Below are 19,884 nucleotides of genomic sequence, written 5' to 3'. Positions count from 1 at the left end.
AGTCTCAGGTCTGCAGAGCCTTCATGGCTCGTTCCTGTGTGGGAAATGCAAAGCATGCAGGAACACTAAAAGAGTCTTCACATACCAAATCCCTGATACTAGGTCCCACATTAGAATTTCTAAATTTATGACATGTAGTACAATACATGTAGTGTACTGTCTGGAATATCCATGTGGCTACCGCTACGTGGGCAGTACAGTCAACGCAGTTAAAATGCGAGTACTGGAACACCAAAGAGCGATTGCCAATAGAGATGAGAACTATCCGGTAGCCCGTCACTTTGGTAGCCACCATAATAGCAACAGAACACTCCTACAGTTTTTCTGTCTGGACTGTATCCCCAATGACATCAGGGGAGGAGACAGGGAGAAAAGGTTACGACGTCTGGAGTCGAGTTATATTATCGAACTCCAGACCAAGTCACCAATTGGGTTAAACGCCGGAGAAGAACTGATAACTCACCTGTAATGTACGCAATATTGAGCAGCATCTTTATATGTCTGGGTAAGAAAATAGAAGGACTGACAATCAGTACACCTAAGAAATTAGAGCGGTATTATAATGAAATGAATAGAATCAAGATCAACGAACTGCAATGAAATGTACAGTGATTAATGAATACTTATATATAGGAAATTTGTTTTGACACATAGTGTTATCATTGAGAGAAGTTATCTCACTATACGATATCATGTTTGCCCATCCAGGGCTTAATAATTTGAGTTAAAATCGTCTGAATGCAAATGCTGATCTAATTGTGAATATTGAAATCATGTTAAAGAAAACGTGACAACACTATAATTGTCCAAATAAGAAATTACGATTTCATGTATTAATCACTGAAACACTCACTGTAAATAACAACAATGCATTGCAACAATATCATTTGCACATTCCAATATGGCGCTTACAAATTAATTTGCAAAGTCCTTCGTTTTTTTATCATGAATTTGTTACTATTAACTTCCGCCTCGTAGACGCAAGCCGACACTGACGAAAGCTACGGCTGAAACGCGTCTGTTTTTGATTTGTGCACAATAAATCTCTAACGAGATTGAACTAACGAGAGTGCTGATCCTTACTGTTCAACATCAGCGGAGCTTTATATAAATATGTATATATATATATATATATATATATATATATATATATATATATATATATATATATATATATCACGCTCCTGCTTGTGAGTGCACCACTCCACCTACAGAGGGGGGCCACAGTGACCAGTATCGACAGGCCACTACCGCGTGGGACAGAAGGCAGAGGATGAGAAGGGTTCTGCAGGCTGGGGCTCATCCAGGGTCTTAATTCAGCAGGACTACTAAGCACTAAAAGGAACCGGGACTACGAATTCCAGAATACTTGGCGCAGCTTCATCCAGAACAGCCCATAGAGGGCGTGCCATTTAGTATAAGTTGGAAGCTGAAAGCGGGGACCGGTTTGTGCAATTCTTTCACCACACAGCCTTTGATAAAGAAGAAATTCGAAACGCGTCAGGCAGCTGGTGTTTAGACTGTGAAAGAGAACAACACGCAGCAATCCTTCATACCTTTAATTCGGCCTATGCTTGAAGGTCGCGTTTTCTGTCCGAGTGACTCTCATGTGAAGGCACAAGCAGGAGCGTGATATTTTGGGCGGCTGCCTTGCCGCCGAGAGTGCACCACTCCACCTACAGAGGGGGGCCACAGTGACCAGTATCGACAGGCCACTATCGCGTGGGACAGAAGGCAGAGGATGAGAAGGGTTCTGCAGGCTGGGGCCCATCCAGGGTCTTAATTCAGCAGGACTACTAAGCACTAAAAGGAACCGGGACTACGAATTCCAGAATACTTGGCGCAGCTTCATCCAGAACAGCCCATAGAGGGCGTGCCATTTAGTATAAGTTGGAAGCTGAAAGCGGGGACCGGTTTGTGCAATTCTTTCACCACACAGCCTTTGATAAAGAAGAAATTCGAAACGCGTCAGGCAGCTGGTGTTTAGACTGTGAAAGAGAACAGCACGCAGCAATCCTTCATACCTTTAATTCGGCCTATGCTTGAAGGTCCCGTTTTCTGTCCGAGTGACTCTCATGTGAAGGCACAAGCAGGAGCGTGATATATATATATATATTCACTGAAAAAACCATAGGTTATAGACCATATATAGTTAGGAATTAGCATTTAAAAAACCTTATTTTACTCACACAAAACCATTGAAATTCCATATATAGTTAGTTGCACTAACTATATATCGCGCACCCGCAATCCACTGCTGATCATGTCACATATTACATCATTCATGACATGGTCAGTGACATCACTGATGACATCACTGATGACATCTCAAATGACATCACTGATGAGATCACTGATGACGTCATCCAGTGACTGTGTGTTTCTGTAAAGTTTAAATATGTTTTACATATTGAAGAATGAGTAGATGTATAAGTGTCTGGACGAAGGATTTAGTAGGTGCATGACTGAATGTATGAGTGAGTGATTAAATGTGTCTCACTGAGTGCATGGGTTAGTGACTAAACTGTCTTAATTTGTGCATCATTATGTCTGTTGTTCTGTAAACTGCTGCATGTGTTGATCATTAGCTATACGAGAGGCTATATGTGTTATTAATTGGTTGCCCAAGTATTTCTATGGCAGATTGAGTTTGTGTGGGGGTGGCTGGAAGGTGTGTGACTCTATGCATAGATGTGTGAGCAGTTTATTCACTAGGTGTATGAGTTCAAGAGTGCATGTGGAAACAGCTACATGGGCAGTTGACTGTGTGCATGAGTGTATTGATGAGTGAATGGATATCTCAATGCTACATGTCATAGTAAGTACATATGTAAAACACAGTACATGTGAGAGTTGGCATATATAAATAACTGTGCATGAGAGCCACTGAATGAGTGAGTGGTTGTATCGATCATTGTGAACTTGTATCAGGGATTGTATAAGAGAGTAAATATGTGTTAGTATATGTTTCAATAAGTAAGGTGTGTTTAACTGTATAGTTGAAGAAATGGAGGTGAGATTGTTTCTTTGCATGACTGACTGGGTGTGTGAGTAACTCCATGGATGAGTGGCAGTGTGTGAGTGTCTGTATACACTGAGTGTATCTAAGGTTATATTAGAGTCTGAAGAGGTTTATCGTATTAGCACAAGAATGATGTCAAATGAGATGTCATCAGTGATGTCATTTGAGATGTCATCAGTGATGTCATCAGTGATGTCACTGACCATGTCATGAATGATGTAATATGTGACATGATCAGCAGTGGATTGCGGGTGCGCGATATATAGTTAGTGCAACTAACTATATATGGAATTTCAATGGTTTTGTGTGAGTAAAATAAGGTTTTTTAAATGCTAATTCCTAACTATATATGGTCTATAACCTATGGTTTTTTCAGTGAATTTTCAAGGTTTTGTAAATGCTAATTCCTAACTATATATGGTCTATAACCTATGGTTTTTTCAGTGAATTTCAATGGTTTTTTAATAGCAAATATCATAAGCTGTCGAATGTCAAGTACGTGGTAAGTGAAAACATTTTCGTGTTTATGCACACTGATCTGCTTTGAATGGTGCCCCCCCCCCTCATTTCTATTAGGAGTACTCTCTCTTTGCAGATAGTGAAAGGTAGTTAACGCAGGCCTTTGCCCCCGTTGTAATCCGTCGTGCCTGCTTCTCTCTCCATTTGATTGATTGTTATCCAAGTATTTACTGTTTTAGAATTAGTTCTCTTTGGTTCATTCTCTATTTACAAACAAACACAGAGTCGCAATACTCTGTTTAGTCTTTGCAGATAACGAAAAATCGTGTAAAAAAAAAGAAAAGGAATCGAGCAAAATCAGTAGGCCACTAATGGGATCTCTTTTTGACCTCGCTAAAATAGAAACATTAGGAACAACCCCTCATGACAAATACAAAACTAGTGAGATGAACTGAACTCCACACAATGATGGCTGCAAAACAGCTCGGCTCCGCCACCCACCCCGCCCAAAATAACGATAAAGAGCGGCTGCCATGATTGGTTGCGGAATGGCCACAACGGAGCTACGAAATGGTGGTGCTCTCATGCTAACCCCAGCTTCAGTCTGAAACATCCAGAAACACTGTAGACTACCAATTCGATCAGTTCCGGTAGCGCCCCAATGTAACCCGGTAGAGAAGAACTAGCCCTCCCCTCTTTGACTGATGGTTCTTGTTGCCTGTCCCTTCTGTTGTCATTTAACAGAACTATTTAGCCTGCTGAAAGGGGTTGTGTTTCGACCGCTGGTTGGTGGAGACATTTTGACTATATTCTGGACCTGCGTTGTCGCGTAATGCGTCATATGACGCGCCGCGTTAGCGCATCCGGAAGTCATCCGGGGCGCGCAGCGCGTAACGTAAGCATAACAAGTCATGTGACTTGTTAATAAAACTTTTCATTGGTTCATTTTACTTTTCTTATTCTAATGATGAAAGCCTTGGTCATATCACCTAAAAATTACGCTTTTAATTACTTCCGAACATTATTTTTTCTTAAATATATGTTATAATATTCCAGGCTAATGTACTTTCCCGGAAATTTTACAACTGTCCTGCAAGTAAAATATATTCTTTTTTCGAGAAAAAGAGCGTTTCTTCGTCCCATGACGGAGCCGTTGAGCAAAAGAGGGTCGACCTGCTGTCTTAGTCGCCGATACGCCTGAATATGAGATTCTTATCGATCACTTTATGTTGCAGGAATAGAAAACACAACAGCCCTTGACCATTTATCTTTACTGCGTTCCTTCGTATTATACCTTTTACCCTTCATGTAATTGGTCTGCTTTATTTCACTTGCCTTTTAATGATTCTAAAACAGTGACTATTATTAAAAACTTTACCAATGTATATACTACTACCATGTTTTCTTTTAAAAACCTTTATTGTGAAAATTTCATTATACAAATACGAGCCTATAACCACGTGGGCCTGCCACGGAGCAAACTGTAATCGTATATGATGAATAGACATTTACACTGTAGAGGAACGTAACGGGCAGGCCATTAGGTTGCAAGAACTAAGGTGTCTAACAGTTACGGAATCGGTGGACGTACATTTTATAATTAAAATACGACAGGGCCAGTTACAATAAAATTATCTAGATATACATTTGCGGGCAAGTACCATGGGTGACGTTAATTCGAACTTTCAACAGTACAGTAATCAATAACACATCAGAACTTAATATCAATAGGGATGTCGAAATATTCAATCAATTCTCGTCCCCGCCCGCCATGTGCTTCAAAACTGCATACGTATCTCGTGATTTCAAGGTTCTGCAACCAGTACACAACAAGGAGTTACGAGTCCCATTTATTCCGGCGCCATTTTGGGCGAGGACGGGCAGGTCCAGGATATAGTCAAAATGTCTCTACCAACCATCGACTATGATGATGTTCATATGCTGTATTTATTAGAGTAACACTCATCTGTCCACATGAAATTAATTTACCACAATCTAAACATGTCATTTTAATCTTTCCAAAGTTCTTCTAAATATTTGGGACCGTTTGCCTTGCCTCTGAAGCTCTCAGTGCCACTTCTTTGATGAATGTACTAGCAGGTCAGGGGTTCTCCTCCAAATCTCTCTTTTATGCAGCACTATAATTAATTGGTGCCACCTCTCCATATGACGATGCATGGTATAGTTACCACAACTATATTTTTTTTCGGTTCCTCTGGAGAGTTCATCGTGGCAGATGAAGCGTGTAACGTACCGGGCATTTACCTTTTTTTGCATGTACAGGAAAGGAAAAAAAAATCGAGCGTCCAAGTTCTAAGGTGTCCCAGGGCCATTTTAGTGGACCAGGCCCAAATCCAAAGAACAGGCCGCCATTTTGAGAGTCCTCTTGCAGCCGCCTGTCGCTGTAGCATCAAGAGCAGCCGAAACTCAGCTGAATGGCAACTGAAACGGTAAATGGGCGCCCCACTACATTTCAGCATTGAGGGATGACCACACCAGTACAACAACTTGCTAGACATCACCTCGGTGCCATCCGGATCTCGGCTCCCCACTGCAGATGAAGTGCCTCTCAACTATGAAACCACCACGGTGACATCCGGATCTTGGCGCGTTGTGCTGCCTTCGGCCTATTCGCACATCGGTCCGCTACTGACGCCATCTCACAGGCTAATGGGGTGACCCACGCCGAGTTTCAGCATTGTAGGATGACCACACCAACTTGCTAGACATCACCTCGGTGCCATCCGAATCTTGGCATCTCAACGCCTAGTGGTATCTTCCATACAGAAAATATTGTTACGCTGCCTTTGGCCCCATTCGCACATCAGTCCGCAACTTAGACATCACCTCGGTGCCATCCGGATCTTGGCATCTCAGCGCCTTGTGGTGTCAGTCAGAAAATATTGTTGCGCTGCCTTTGGCCCCATTCGCACATCAGTCCGCTACTGACACCATCTCACAGGCCAATAGGGCGCCCCACGCCGACTTTTACCATTGTACGATGGCCACACCAGTGGCACAACTTGCTAGACATCACCTCGGTGCCATCCGAATCTTGGCATCTCAACGCCTAGTGGTATCTTCCATACAGAAAATCTTGTTACGCTACCTTTGGCCCCATTCGCACATCGGTCCACAACTTAGACATCACCTCGGTGCCATCCGGATCTTGGCATCTCAGCGCCTTGTGGTGTATTCTCTTCAGAAAATATTGTTGAGCTGCCTTTGGCCCCATTCGCACATCGGTCCGCAACTTAGACATCACCTCGGTGCCATCCGGATCTTGGCATCTCAGCGCCTTGTGGTGTCTTCTACTCCGAAAATATTGTAGAAATATTGTTGCGCTGCCTTTGGCCCCATTCACACATCAGTCCGCTACTGACACCATCTCACAGGCCAACAGGGCGCCCCACGCCGACTTTTACCATTGTACGATGGCCACACCAGTGCCACAACTTGCTAGACACCACCTCGGTGCCATCCGGATCTTGGCATCTCAGCGCCTTGTGGTGTCTTCAAATCAGAAAATATTGTTGCGCTGCCTTTGGCCCCATTCGCACATCGGTCCGCTACTGACGCCATCTCACAGGCCAACGGGGCGCCCCACGCCGACTTTCAACATTGTAGGATGGCCACAGAAGTGCGACAACTTACTAGACACCACCTCGGTGCCATCCGGATCTTGCCGCGTTGTGCTGCCTTCGGCCTATTCGCACATCGGTCCGCTACTGACGCAAACTCACAGGCCAACGGGGCGCCCCACGCCGACTTTCAGCATTGTAGGATGGCCACACCAGTGCGGCAACTTGCTACACACCACCTCGGTGCCATCCGGATCTTGGAATCTCAGCGCCTAGTGGTGTCTTCTATTCCGAAAATATTGTTGCGCTGCCTTCGGCCCCATTCACACATCGGTCCGCTACTGACGCCATCTCACAGTCCAACGGGGCGCCCCACGCCGACTTTCAGCATTGTAGGATGGCCACACCAGTGCGGCAACTTACTAGACACCACCTCGGTGCCATCCGGATCTTGGCGCGCTGTGCTGCCTTCGGCCTATTCGCACATCGGTCCGCTACTGACGCAAACTCACAGGCCAACGGGGCGCCCCACGCCGACTTTCAGCATTGTTGGATGGCCACACCAGTGCGGCAACTTACTAGACACCACCTCGGTGCCATCCGGATCTTGGCGCGTTGTGCTGCCTTCGGCCTATTCGCACATCGGTCCGCTACTGACGCAAACTCACAGGCCAACGGGGCGCCCCACGCCGACTTTCAGCATTGTAGGATGGCCACACCAGTGCTGCAACTTGCTGGACACCACCTCGGTGCCATCCGGATCTTGGGGCGTTGTGTTGCCTTCGGCCTATTCGCACATCGGTCCGCTACTGACGCCGCCTCACGTGCCAACGTATTTTCTCCGCATTTTACACCCTATGCCGCATAACAGGTCATGTGACTTGTTTATAAAACTTTTCATTGGTTCATTTTACTTTTGGTTTCCTAATGATGGAAGGCTTGATCATGTGACCTAAAAACAACACTTTTCATTGGATGAAAACTTTTTTTTTTTCCCAAACGATGAAAGCCCCACCTTGTTTCTGGATGTTTCAGACTGAAGCTGGCGTCAGCATGAGAGCACCACCATCTCGTAGCTCAGTCGTGGTCATTCCGCGAGCAATCATGGCAGCCGCTCCCCACCAGAAGCCTGCAGGAGTCGGAGCCCCCAAAACTTTTGATGAATTCTCAAGGCGGAGGGGATGCTTTCGAGAATGGGGTCCAAGACCTAGCAGACAAGCGTCCGATTTCCAAGGTGTCCCAGGGCCATTTCAGTGGACCAGGCCCAAAAAGGAAACAGCCTGCCGCCATTTTGAGAGTCCTGTGACAGCCGCCTATCGCTGCACCGCAAGAGTGGGCGCAACTCAGCTGAATTGCGGCTTTTGGCACAGTGGACCAAAAACGGACGGAATGGCAACTGAAACGGTAAAGGGGCGCCCCACTACAACAGATGACACTCCACCTGGAGAGGCCCATTCACGCCGCCTCCCCCGGGGCGCCCCACGCCGTTATTCGGAGCAGCATTGTAGGATACCAAAACCAGTGCGGCAACTTACTGGACATCACCTTGGTGCCATCGTTCTGCTGCCTTGGAACTATTCGCACAACAGTTTGCTACTGATGACCCACCCCCCGCGACGCCCCACGCCGTTATTTGCTGGGTGGCAACTTACTAGACATCACTTTCGTGTCATCTAGATTTCGGCGCGTTCTGCTGCCTTGGAACTATTCGCACAACAGTTTGCTACTGATGACCCACCCCCCGCGACGCCCCACGCCGGAAATCTGGACGTTGTGCTGCGTTGGGACTATCCGCACAGCCGACCGCTACTTCGTTGTTTTTCCCTAAAAATGTTTATATGTTATTACTATTTTTGTTTTCTTGTATATATTTATAAATTATTAAAGTTTTATAATCTTACTACTTTGTCGGAGTGCTATATATTTTTAATGTGACACATAATTGTAAAAACTTTGATGTACAAAGAGTCATCCCTGGAATCTTCCGCTTCAGGCTCGGTCCCCTCCCCAATCACAATACAGGATGGTTTTCAGATAATAGCAACGCTTCTGCTGTGACGGATCGCATCGAGTGTGGGCCTTGATCTACTATAACTCCTTTGAAGAGGGGTGATTCTTTACAGCTGTGGCCATAAACTACATCTGCAGGGCTAGCTGATACCCTAGGACCAGCCTGGACAATCGGACACAGAGGAAAAGGAGTGTCAGAGGGTGCGGTAGTGAATAGGGTGAAAGGGAGGTGTCGGGCGGGCACAGGGTGTGATTCTCAGGGAAGAGCAGCGCAGATGGGGGGAGGTTTATTACCCATGCATAAGACAGAGAGCGGGGGTGACCACTGCCTGGGGGAGATGCTTGCGAGGGTGGGGAGCCATGCTAAGGATCGACAGCGTGCACAGAGTGGGTCTGGTCAAGGCATCTAAAATGGCTGCCGTGCACGACAAAAGTGTGGCATTTGAAAAAAGACAAGATGGCGCAGACAATGTTTTTCAACACTTCCTGATTTCCTTCGAATCGAACGTTAACAGACGTTGGGGCATATTACCAAAGTTAAGCGATATTTATCCCTAACGATGCTTAGCAACGATTTTTTTACCGTCAGAAATTATCGCAGATAAACCTTGCTATTATCAAGGTTTATCGGAAATACGATAAAAAACGACCGCAATGCATTAATATCGCTGAAAACTCAGCGATATTCATGCATTACCGAGCTAATGCTCTTAGCCATGTTATCCACCTCCCATTGGATAACATGGCTAAGAACTGCTCAGGGCAGGTGGTAGCTTTTGGAGATATTCGCGCTTATCTCGAATATTTCCAAAAGTTGATAATAGGAGATAGCGATGTTAGCGACTGTTTCCAGTCGCTAACATCTTGGCATGCCCACTTTGCATGTCATTAGTGATAAATATCACTCACATGCAAAGTGGGGCCCAAGATGGTCGCTATATTCTACTAGCCGTCGCTAACTGGTGTTAGCAACAGCTAGGTAATACACATATAATTTTATCTCCGCGAAGCGGAGCGCTGTTACAGATATATATCTTGTTTCTGAACGTTAATTTCTCAAAATGCACTGAAGCACATATATTGAGACCTAGCAAAGGCACATCGGGCTACCAGTCCCTACAATTTTGCCAAGTTTCGTGCAAATCCATTCAGCTGTTCGATCCTACCGAGAGACAAGATGGCGGCCGCTACGGACTGTTTGGAATGTTTACAGACACCGGAGAGCCAATCAGCTTCGCTTCGCAAAGCTCCGTAACGCGAAAAGTACGCGAAGCGGTGCGCTGTTACAGATATATATCTTTTTTTGAACGTTAATTTCTCAAAATCCACTGGAGCACATATATTGAGATCTAGCAAAGGCACATCGGGCTACCAGTCCCTACAATTTTGCCAAGTTTCGTGCAAATCCATTCAGCTGTTCGATTATTATTATTTTTATTTTTTTTTGCCCCGCGGGGCCCTTTTAAAACCTCCACATCAAACCTAGGGGGTGAGCGACAATGTACTATGCCCCCTTATGGTCATTTGCCCCTTCGCTTTGGCCTCCTCTTGTCTCTCGATCCTACCGAGAGACAAGATGGCGGCCGCTACGGACTGTTTGGAATGTTGACAGACGCCGGAGAACCAATCAGCTTCGCTTCACAAAGCTCCGTTGCGCGTAAAGTACGCGTCCTGGGACGCTGCCAGGTCCGCTGTTACAGATATATATCTTTTTTTAAACGTTAATTTCTCAAAATCCACTGGAGCACATATATTGAGACCTACAAAAGGCACATCGGGCTACCAGTCCCTACAATTTTGCCAAGTTTCGTGCAAATCCATTCAGCCGTTCGGGCTAAAAGTGAGGCCAACCGCCCTATGGAAAACTCAATGTTAAAAACACGTTTTGGGACCCCCCTTTTTTCTCGGCCCCCCCTTGACGAACCCCCCCCAAATTTTCAAGGGCTGCTCAGAAACAAAATGTGCCATTTTCCTGAAAATTTCAGCCAATTCCGTCCACAAACGCCAAAGTTATTAGACATAGAATTTTCAAAAATCCCATAGAGAAAAAATCCTAACTATATATACCTACTGGCGACCGCCAGTAGGTAATATATATATATATATATATATATATATCCTTCTACGTTGTAACCCTTGTTGACGCTGGCGCTCTGATGTGAGGTGGTGCGTTTTTTCCGGCAGGGCCCAGCCGGTATTCAATTACCAAAGTTCAATCCACAGATTGTTATAAAAAGGCACTCACTCATGTTTGTTTTGGAAGTTTAAAGCGGTTTTATTTCAGAAGCTTGTCCTGCCCAACGCGTTTCGCCTTTCCACAAGGCTTGATCACGGGATGTGCAGCACTAGAAACAGATTTCTTTTATCTCTATAGGCACACAGTGACTTCCTGTTTATGGTGAGGTGCATTGTGGGTAGTGTGGTTCTACCATTCATTAATACTTACAAAACATGTAAGTTTCTAATTAAACAGTGTTCTGTTTTAAGTGTGTGAAGTGAGTTAAAAACAGTATTTACAGAGGCAATATATTCGCATAGGCTTTAGTGTCCTTATTAAGCAATCTATAACAGTTTTGACTCTCTGGTGAGTAATTATACACTTGTTCGTTCACTACAGAATCCTCTGTTGATTTTTGTCTCAGAAGGTTCGGGATATTCAGAGTGTTCAATCCTCTTTCTGTCCCACCATGATGCGGTTAGGATGTTTATCCAATCTCCTTTTCATAGTTTTTGCTCTCTAGTGAGCAGTGACTTAATTATGTTTTTTTTTCAGTTTTTGTTTTTAAGTTCTGCATTAAAGATGTACATAAAGTTCTTCATTCTGATTTAACCCTCTGGGGTCCAGGGTTCTAAACGTAACGATATGTTTAGATTCTTTCTGTCTGAGGATTTTTGTTCGATCTCCCCCTCTCTCTGATGCTGGGATTTGTTCCAAAGCACAATATTTCAATGTCTCCCAATTGCCATTGTGGTATTTTTCCATATGCTTTGCAATTACATTTGTTCGGTCTTTATGGGTTGTGGCACGGACATGTTCTAGAATTCTTTCTTTCACCTCAAAGATGGTGCTCCAAATATAACATTTTTGGCATGGGCATTCGACCATGTATATCACAAATGAACTTTTGCAGGTCAGATGTTGTCTTATTTTCCATTTTGTTCCATTTCTGATTTCTATCTCTTTCCTGGGAGTCGCAATTTTGCATACTTTGCATTGTTTGCAAGGCCAGAAGCCCTCCCTTTGTAGCCATGTTTTGTTTGGGGTTTCTTGAAAGTGACTGTGGATAATTCTAACTCCTATGTTTCTTGCCAGGCGATAGGTTATGTTTGGATGGTCTCCTATGATCTTTGATAGGGAAGGATCCAGTTTTAAAATTTCCCAGTGTTTTTTCATGATTCTTGTTAGTTTGTTATTTTCTGCACTGAAGGTGGTTATCATCCTTATTGGTGTTTTCTCTGATTCATCTTCTTTCCTTGTATTTTTATTAAGGATGTCTTTTCGATTTTGAGTTATAACACTTTCCAAACTTTTTTCGATTTCTTTTATTGGGTATTTTCGTTTTTGAAATCTGCTAGTCGCCTGTTGGCTATGTTTGATGAATTCATTGTCTGCCGAACAGTTTAGTCTGAGACTTAGAAACTCCCCGTAGGGGGTACTCCATTTAAGGGAATCACAATGGAAACTTTTTCCGTGCAGTGTTGCATTTGTGGCCTTTTTTTCGTGTGCAATGTTGTTTGCAGGGAGTTTTTTTCAACATATATTTCAGTGTCCAAAAACACCACTCTTTCCGAGCTCATTTCATAGGTGAATTTTAGGTGTGTTGGACTGTTGTTCATTTTTTCAAAGTAGGTTTTGAAGACCCCTTCTGTGCCATCCCAGATGATCAAAAGATCATCTATGGATCTGAGCCAGAGAATGATCTTATTACGGAATTCATAGTTTTCGGTGTTCCATGCCAGATTTTGCTCGAACCACCCCATTGTCAGATTGGCATAATTGGGAGAAAAAGAGAATCCCATTGCACATCCTCTTATTTGTTTGTAAACCTGTTTGTTAAATAAGAAGATGTTATTGTTAAGACACAATGAGATCATTTTGTTCAACATGTTATTATGCTCCTTGTTTTTAATGTTTCTTTTGCCCAGGAAGTGTTTACAAGCAGTAGTACCAACGGAGTGTACAATGTTACTATATAAAGACACTACGTCCATAGTTATTAATGGGAATGTCGGTTGCCAGGTTATCTCTTGAAGTTTTGTAGTACATTTGTTGTATCCCTTATGTAAGAGCTGAGATTCTTTACCAAGGGTGCCAGGAAGCGATCAAAGTAATCTGAGATGGGTTCCAATAGTGAGTTGTTAGCAGACACTATGGGTCTTCCTGGTGGGTTCTTTTGATTTTTTGGGATTTTCGGGAGGCAGTAGAATGTTGGTGTAGTAGGATATTTTTTGTTGAGATATGTATATTCTTCATCATCAAGTAGACCCTCTTGGAGCCACTGTTGTAAGTGGATGCTTAATTCATGTTGAATTTCTTTGGTTGGATCCTTGTTTAATTGCTGATAGCATTCTTTATCCATTAGCTGTAGTTTGGCTTCAGCTATGTAGTCCATTTTATTAATGATGATGATGTTACCGCCTTTATCCGCGGGCTTTATCTCAATTGTTTTATCCTCTGGCAATGTTTTTAGCGCATCCATCTTTTCTTTAGTTAGGTCATTTATCCTTTTAGTAGGTGTCATTTTATAAACTTCTTCCACTATTGCCTTGTGGAAAACGTCTATTTTGTTTCCTGGAGCTAGCTTTGGATTATATTAATTTTAATACACTTTCACTTGCTCCTTCCATTGGATGTAGTTCCTCTAGTTCTGTTAGTGCTTCCCTTTCCTGGGAGTCTGTTGTTGTGCCCATGGTCATTAATGTTGCCAATCCTTCAGCATCCTCAGCTTGGAGGGAACTCCTTATTCCTTCCATAGATGTTTGATTATCCTTTGTTGTCTTTTCTGCATACATTTTCGCCAGTTTTAATTTTCGAGTGTATTTATACAGATCTATTCTTGTCTGTACGAGGTCAAGATGGGATGTTGGGCAGATGTTTGGGCCTTTTTTGAGTACTTCATTTTCAGTAGATGATAGAGGTCTTTCTGATAGATGGATTACATTTAGTTCCTGGGGGTCTGACATTGCCATTTTTATTTCCTGGGCTGTCCTAAGCGGTCCTTTGACCATGTGTCCAGTTTGGCGTCTTCCCTGGCCTCTCCGGCCTCTTCTTGTCTTCCTCTTCAGCCTCTGCCCCGGCCTCTGTCAGCACCTCTTTTCGGTTGGTTGTTTTTGTTTGTTCCAGGGCCATTCGCATTTCTGTTAAACAATTGGTCTTTTTTCTCATGTCTGCCATTTGTTGTGGGTTTTCTCCTGTTTCACTTATGTCGGTGCTTGATAGAGAATCAAAGCTGGAGGTCTCACGGGTAGTTATATCTAATTGGGTCTTACCCTTCCTTGTGTCATATTGTTTGCCAAAGGTGAAGATTCTACCTTCCTCAAAATCTAGTTTATCGCATTGGAATTTGTGTTTTTTTCGTTATTTTACTCTTTCCTCGTCTTTTTCTAGATGTTTGAGGATGTCAGACTTGAGTTTTTGTTGATCTTCTGTTAGAGACAGTTTGTCTATTTCATCTTCCACATTTTTAAGTTCTTTTCTTATTTCCTTTAGTGCTTTGTCAATATGTTTGATTAGGATAATAATTAATCCCGTTGAGGACTCCAGTAGATGTTCCTCCCATTCCTATGGTAGGTCACCGGTAGTGTCTTGGTGACTTGGCATCAACATGAAATGAAGGCCTCTTGGGATCCTCTTGACTTTGACATATTTTTGTAGGGTTAGGAGTTCCCACCATTTATTGATCTCCTTTTTCGACAGTCTCTCCCAGTACCTCAGTTTATCTTTATTGCTGTTTGTTGTACTGATTTGTCCCCTTTCCACTCTGGGTGCATTTGTAGTGGTGAACAAGTTGGGCATTTCAGCATTGTGTTTAGCCTCTCGTAGTTCCATGACAAGCTCTTTTCCTCTGTTTCAACTTTGAATACTTTTAGCCATTTTATTCTTAACACGAGTCCCGTTTCCTTTTGTACACTGTTGTCTTTTGTGACACTCAATTGTACCACTAGATTGAAAAATGTGCCCACTTTTACTCTATGCTTGCAGTTTTATTTCTTTGAGCAGAGGACGTTTCGTATTTTTCACTTGGTGTCGCTGTTACTAGGAAAATAATCTGACTAATGTGCGATTATAGCGGGACCTCTTAAGTCGTGTGTGATGCTTTGTAGCAGTTCTATTTGGAAGTGAAGGAAAATAACAGCAGCGGTTACTCTTACCCGCTTGAAGTTTTCTGCGCGGCTCCCTGTCCTCCGAAAGGGTTCCTTCGCAGCTTTTTTTCATCCTTTGGGCTTTTGGAGCTTCTGCTCTGCCATGTAGCCTTTCCTTTCCACAATGCCTATGCAAAATTGCAACTCCCAGGAAAGAGATAGAAATCAGAAATGGAACAAAATGGAAAATAAGACAACATCTGATCTGCAAAAGTTCATTTGTGATATACATGGTCGAATGCCCATGCCAAAAACGTTATATTGGGAGCACCATCTTTGAGGTGAAAAAAAGAATTCTAGAACATGTCCGTGTCACAACCCATAAAGACCGAACAAATGCAATTGCAACGCATATGGGAAAATAGCACGATGGCAATTGGGAGACATTGAAATATTGTGCTTTGGAACAAATCCCAGCATCAGAGAGAGGGGGAGATTGAACAAAAATCCTCCAACAGAAAGAATCTAAACATATCGTTACGTTTAGAACCCTGGACCCCAGAGGGTTAAATCAGAATGAAGAACTTTATGTACATCTTTAATGCAGAACTTAAAAACAACAACTGAAAAAAAAACATAATTAAGTCACTGCTCACTAGAGAGCAAAAACTATGAAAAGGAGATTGGATAAACATCCTAACCGCATCATGGTGGGACAGAAAGAGGATTGAACACTCTGAATACCCCGAACCTTCTGAGACAAAAATCAACAGAAGAGTCTGTAGTAAACGAACAAGTGTATAATTACTCACCAAAGAGTCAAAACTGTTATAAATTGCTTAATAAGGACACTAAAGCCTATGTAAATATATTGCCTCTAAAAATACTGTTTTTAACTTCACACACTTAAAACAGAGCGCTGTTTAATTAGAAACGTACATGTTTTGTAAGTATTACTGAATGGTAGAACCACACTAACCACAATGCACCTCACCATAAACAGGAAGTAAATGTGTGCATATGGAGATAAAATAAATATGTTTCCAGTGCTGCACATCCCGTGATCAAGCCTTGTGGAACGGCGAAACGCGTTGGACAGGACAAGCTTCTGAAATAAAGCCGCTTTAAACTTCCAACACATACATGAGTGTGTGTGTTTTTACAACAATCTGTGGATTAAACTTTGGTAAATAAATATATATATATATATATATATATATATATATATATATATATATATATATATATATATATATATATATATATATCAACGCTCCAGTTTCACAAAAGAAACACGCTGCAGTCACGAGGCCTCCTCAAGATGCTTTAATATAAGGACGCGTTTCGTCGTTCTGCCTTCCTCAGCTTGTTTCAAAGTTACAGCGCAACCTGTCCTGATTGCATTTTGAACAGCTAGATGTACTCCCATTGGATGTCGCCACTTGGCATCAAAAGAGGACTGATAAACTCAGAGCAAATGTTCTCTCCCTTTTGGTGTATTCTGGGATATTGAGTTTGAGAGTGTCCGTGGGGGCTGGGGGCTGTTCAATCATCCCTCTCCATATATAGCCTCTGTATGACGTCCCCCCAAATAAACAATTATATCACTCTTCTCCGCAGATGTTATCCTCTTTGAAGTGCGCTGCTAGTTTGAAGGAAATCCCGGATTGCGCTGTTGATCACACCTTTGGGGGGCCCCTCATCCAGCCACAAGGTCTCACAACACTCGGCACAGGAGCCGGTCGAATGGCCAGGTCTCCAACAGCAATGATGGCTGTCGATATCAGTCGGCGGCGGTGCTCAGAATCCTCATTGGCGGTGCAATTGCCACATAAATGACAGCTCCACAGTCCACCTTCGGGCAAATGATGCACTCTTGCGGACGGGTGCAGCAATAGGGAAGTGGGTCCCTATAAATTTCGATGCTCCAGTTTCACAAAAGAAACGCTGCACTCACGAGGCCTCCTTAAGATGCTTTAATACAAGGACGCGTTTTGGTGTTCTCCTTCCTCAGCTTATTTCAAAGTACAGCACAACCTGTCCTGATTGTATTTTGAACAGGTAGATGTATTCCCATTGGATGTCGCAGCTTGGCATCAAAAGAGGACTGATAAACTCAGAACAAATGTTCTCTCCCTTTTGGTGTATTCTGGGTTATTGAGTTCGAGAGTGTTCGTGGGGGGTGTTCAATCATCCCTCTACACATATAGCCTCTGTATGACGTCCCCCAGATAAACAATTATATCACTGCAGATGTTATCCTCTGTGAAGTGCGCTGCTAGTTTGAAGGAAATCACGGATTGCGCTGTTGATCACACCTTTGGGGGGTGTCTCGTCCAGCCATGAGGTCTCACAACACTCGGCGCAGGCGCCGGTCGAATGGCCAGGTCTCCAACAGCAATGATGGCTGTCAACATCGGTCGGCGGTGGAGCTCAGAATCCTCATTGGTGGTGCAATTGCCACATAAATGACAGCTCCACAGTCCACCTTCGGGCAAATGATGCACTCTTGCGGACGGGTGCAGCAATAGGGAGGTGGGTCCCTATAAATTTCGACGCTACAGTTTGACAAAAGAAACACGCTGCACTCACGAGGCCTCCTTAAGATGCTTTAATACAAGGATGCGTTGCGGCGTTCTGCCTTCCTCAGCTTGTTTCAAAGTACAGCGCAACCTGTCCTAATTGCATTTTCAACAGGTAGATGTACTCCCATTGGATGTCACATCTTGGCATCAAAAGAGGATTGATAAACTCAGAACAAATGTTCTCTCCCTTTTGGTGTAGTCTGGGATATTGAGTTCGAGAGTGTCCGTGGGGGCTGGGGGCTGTTCAACCATCCCTCTCCACATATAGCCTCTGTATGAAGTCCCCCCAGATAAACAATTACATCACTCCTCGCCGTAGATGATATCCTCTTTGAAGTGCGTTGCTAGTTTGAAGGAAATCCCGGATTGCACTGTTGATCACACCTTTGGGAGCCCCTCGTCCAGGCACGAGGCCTCACAACACTCGGCGCAGGAGCCAGTCGAATGGCTAGGTCTCCAACAGCAATGATGGCTGTCGACATTGGTCGGTGGCATTTGCACCACCAATGAGGCTTCTGAGCACCGCCGTTAACCGATGTCGACCGATGTTGACAGCCATTGTTGCTGTTGGAGACCTGGCCATTCGACCGGCTCCTGCGCAGAGTGTTACTGTGATCATGGCGACTGGGATCGCCGAAACGCATCATGACCACTTTGTAGCGATTAATTTAATATAATAAAAAACTTCACCAGCAACTTACAGTGCATCGGAGTGTCCGTTTTCTCTGAATGGTGCCTGCAATGCATTTTGGAGTATAACCAGATATATGTATATATATATATATATATATATATATATATATATATATATATATATATATATATATATATATATATATATATATATATATATATAAAATACAGCGCGACGCCCCCCTGGCAGTAAAGGACCATCCACTGTGATCGCAATCGACTGTTGGGGAGAGAGGAGCCCAAATGATGTGGGAATAAGGTGCGTGTATCAGAGACTTTCCAACTATGCCTCCCAGTGAAGCTGTCTTGCGAGTGGTGTGACCGTGGCTAGTAAGGTGGGGCACCACATGGTGTTCGGGAGCCCAATCACTGTATCGGGTTCCTGCAGCGGTTTACATAACTCAGAGAAGACAGAAGCAGGGATCTGCGCTTTCTGCAATTAAGAGCAGGGGGCGTTCCAAATGACTCCGATGGGAGTGGACTAACAGACATTTAAATGGACCCCCAGGTGCAACGTGGACACCGTAGTGAAATGTGGCACTGAAGAAAGGCCAACGCCTGAAACGCGTCTGCCAAGCGTTTCGCTGATTAATACCTGTGTTAAGCGCTGTTTATGTTTGGCAAATAAAAGGTCTCTTACCGCACTGAGCATGTGTCGGCCCCTTCTGCCAGAGAAGAAGAGGATTGGTTTTGATATATATATATATATATATATATATATATATATATATATATATATATATATATATATATATATATTATTTTTTATATATATATTCAGCAAGTAAACCGAAGGTTAAAGTGACGTTGTAGTTTAAACTAACAAAACCACTGAAATTCACAACTTATAGTTATCTTATGTAACTATAGGTAGTGCCATAAAGTAACTATAGCTCATGCCCTCGTCATGTACATTGTTGTTATAAATGATGTCATTTCAGCTATCATTAGGGATGTTTTCAATACAGTAATTTCATTGAGCAAGTCATGAGTGATGTAATATGCGAGAGTAGAAGCAGTTCATGGCGAGCCATCACGTTATAGTTACTTTAGAGCATGAGCTAGAGTTACTTCAGGTTTGTTACCAGTGGGTTCCCATCCACAGGCCCTGCACCCAGGCCCCATCAGTGCCAAATCTCTTTTTTTAATTTGTATTTTTGCGCTCCAGGGGTGTCAAGCTGAGCGTTGCAGTGTTTCAATGCATCCACAGAACTCTGAATACAACTTTTTT

Source organism: Lissotriton helveticus, chromosome 12 (assembly GCF_964261635.1).
Source record: "Lissotriton helveticus chromosome 12, aLisHel1.1, whole genome shotgun sequence".
NCBI classification, from domain to species: Eukaryota; Metazoa; Chordata; class Amphibia; order Caudata; family Salamandridae; genus Lissotriton; species Lissotriton helveticus.
Note: the sequence above shows the minus strand (reverse complement) of the source record.